The 3,615-nt window shown below is 41.6% G+C and overlaps 1 pseudogene; it reads right to left on the reverse strand.

The window, feature by feature from the left end:
- Positions 1–230: 230 nt before the first annotated feature.
- On the reverse strand, positions 231–2,491 carry LOC147579245 (zinc finger CCCH domain-containing protein 14 pseudogene; annotated as a pseudogene).
- Between the last annotated feature and the right edge of the window lie 1,124 nt (positions 2,492–3,615).

Genomic DNA, 3,615 nt, shown 5'->3' on the forward strand with positions numbered 1-3,615 from the left:
AAGGAATTACTTATTTTTCAAAGTTAAAAGGTCACATACGTAATAAAGATTGGCTTGAGTTTTAAAACCATGGTCTTTTTTTTTTTTTTTTACAAACAAGCCTCAAATGTTTTAATGGAATTTAGCTTTTCCTTTAAACTGTCTTTTCACAGTCAAAACAAACAACAAAAAACACCCAATGTTAAAACCACTTAATAAACTTACAAGCTAGAAAAATTAGACACTTCAGATAGGCAATAAACTTCATATTATGAAAGCAATATATATTCCAAGTTTCAAAGGTTTGACAAGTTCTGCAGAGTATCTTTCATCAGTAGATGGAAACTTTCAAACTCCACAATCTTCTCCCAAGTGGCACTGAGTGTCATTCACTGGTTTGAGGTCGAATCCATTTCAAGGCATGTCGTGGCGGTACAGTGATGGTGGGATGATAAAATGTGCAGTCAGGTCTGGGACACTGAGTGTTAAATCTGCAGTATTTTGGATGATAGAAGGGACATTCCATTTTCTTACAAGCAGGGAAATAACGGCACAGCTGACTACTAGAAGATGGTGCTGGTGTTGTAACTGGTTTTAGAGGCAGTACTGGAATTCTTCTACTCATATGAGTGAAGGGACAATCTGGTTTAGTACATTTTGTATCATATTTACAATCTGGATAAACAAACACTTCTCAGCAAATTTACAATTGGGGAAGGCTTTGCAAGGTGAAACAGGATGATGGTAAGCACACTCATCCCCATTTTTACAAGCAGGCCAGTACTTGCAACGCTCCAGAAGTTTTTCTGGTTTCTGGGCCACACTCAGTTCACTCATCTCAGCATTTGCAAAGCTACCATTTGGGTCATCAAGCTGCCTGCTCATCAACTGCAACTGCTGTGGGTGGAGGAGACCTCTGAGTCCCTTGCTCGCGGCTGCAGTTTGGTTTACACGTTTCATTCCTTCAAAGCACATGTCCTCTTCTTGATCTGACATGTATCCTGGGGGGCTGGGGACACCATCCAGCGTCACTATAAGCTTGGGACTTGCAGGTTTATCTGGTTGTACAAGATCTCGTGTCTGCATAAGGTGTCCTGAAAGTACCCGAAGGGTATCTGCAGTCTTCATCCCCGACTCCTGGTTTGGTGCCACTACTATTTCCTCAGACAGCTTTGGCTTCTTCAGAATAAATGATCTTGTGTCCGCATGGACCATGGATTCCATGTCATAGTAATCTCGACTGATCTGCAGAGTTTCTGCCATTACTGGGTCGATTTGCAGTCGGGATAACAACTGCCTCTGTGGAGCTCCTTGACTTTTTTCTATATTATCTCCTTTTGTTTCCTCTTCTTTAATGGGAGGACTTATCCTGGGGGTCCTGCTTTGCCCCTGGACCATTCCTGCCAGCAATTCTTCTTGAGAAGTTCGAGTTCTGGGAGCAACTGGAAGTGTCTGTTTCTGTGAGACTGTAGAATAGTTCGTTGTTTTTGTTACAGATTCTTGAGCTTCAGATATAGCCTTCAAAATTAGATTCTTGTTAGCTTGTTTAGAAGGTGGAAGTGAAGGTCTCCTTTCAGGCTTTGCTGGCACTGACACACTGTTGGAGATGCTTCCTGTATGAGACCCACAATCATCATCTTCCTCCTCCTCTTCTCCATCATGATTGAATTTTTTTTTACTTTAACAATGGAACTTACCACAGGCAACTTTCTCTTCCGAAAGTTTTCTTCCTCAGTACTCATTTTTTCTCAGTTGTTTCTGAAGAAGGGACTAGAAGTCCCTTCTAAGCTGTTAAGCACTTCCTGTTCACACAAACGTCCTGTTTCATATACCCGGCTGTTCTGTATATCAGGTTGCTTGGCAGCATGAATATTGTTTTGTTGCTGCTGAAATTGCAACCTGTTTAAATGAGCACTATTTGCATTTCGACTTGCAGGTGGTCGATAAATTTCAATAGAAGGGCGAGAAGAACCATACATAAGTGTCACTGTCGGTTTTTTCTGAGATAAGGGATTCTCCTGCACAAAATTGAGGTCTTCATCAATGAGATCATCTGGTTCTGGCTTAATATCAATCACATCTTCAGAGGGTGCTGGCTCCCTCAGAGGCTTCACAGTTGACATTAATCCGGTTGCAGCTCCATCATCATAAGTCTGTCTAACATTAGTGGTTTTCTGCTCCTGTGGACTAGTAGAAACCCTGGAATCTCTTTTCTCAGGTCTTGTGCTAGCAACTGCGAGGGGTGGCACTGCAGCTTCAGGCCTTCTCTCGGCTCCCCGACCGAAACTGCTCTTGTTTGAAGACATGTTATTATCAAAGATGTTGGTATCAGAAGACTTGAGACTGGAGGGATCAGTTGTAACAGAACGAAGTTTATCTAATACACCGTGAAGCTAACATAAACTCCTAATTCTTGCAATTTCCCCTTAATGGCACGCCGGATCTTGTGGCTAATCTCGGCGCCGATCTCCATGGCTCCACGGCGGGTGGCAGGCTCAGCAATGCGCGGCTCTTCACTTACCAAGAGACCCGCACCGGCTCCCGGCCGGCCGCAGCTCCGCCGCCGCCTAAAACCATGGTCTTAAAACAACAACAAACAGTTGGAATATCTCAGATATCAAGTCTTGGAATATAAGGAATATTTGCCATTGGTTCGAGGTTGACTTATGCTACTTTTTAAATAAACACTTAGCGTATAAAATACTGAACAGAGTAGAGCAATGGGAATTTTTTAGCTCTCTTTTGAATGTTCCAAGGACAACTGCAAAGACTTTTTCTAACATATCACACACAATTTATTTTTAAAACCCTAAAAATCTCACTTTAGAGATGTTGTAAGGAGTGTCTCTTGGTAGTTCTGGGCATTTTCAAAGTCTTACTGCTCTTCCTGGTGAAATTGTTCAGATGGTTTCCTGATAGGTAACTTAACTTTAGATATCAGTAAACAATAATCAGAAAGGGAGTGGGAAGCCAAAGGGCTAATGTTCAGTTGCTTGAAGACTTCACTATCACAAAAACACTTCCTACTCCCAATCTCTAGATCTTGGTTTATATTATTTCTTCTTCAAAAAAGGCGTATCATATCATTCAAAGTCAAGCTCAAATGTCACCACCTGTAAGAATCCTTCTCTGATCATACGAATTAAAACAATCTTGTTCTCCTCATCTCTGTAGTGCTTTGATCATATTATTCATGACTCCACATACCATATTCGTTACAAGTCATCTTCTCTAGTAGTCTGAGAGGTCATTAATACAGGGCTTACATCTTAAGTCTCTTTGTACCAATTCCCAGTACTTAGCGCATGTTAATGATCTGAAGCCATTCTCATTTTTAAAATGGGAATGATCAGCCACCCACTTCACATATTGTTCTGGATACTGTTGCTGCATAACAAAAATATCCCAGAATTTAGCAGTTTAAAACAATGATTTTACTGTGCTCATGACTTGTGGGTTAGGAATTTAGACAGGGTTCATCTGGGTAAGCTCTTATTTGGAATCACTTATGCAGGTATATGTTGGTTGGGGCTTCTGTCATCTTAAAAAAGCTCAGTTGGGCTGGATGTCCAAGATGGCTCACTCTTACAGGACTGGCAGTTGACCAGAGCACCAATATGTGGCCTCTTCAGGGTG

This window comes from Puma concolor, chromosome B4, assembly GCF_028749965.1.
Source record: "Puma concolor isolate L17-30 chromosome B4, mPumCon1.1.hap2, whole genome shotgun sequence".
NCBI classification, from domain to species: Eukaryota; Metazoa; Chordata; class Mammalia; order Carnivora; family Felidae; genus Puma; species Puma concolor.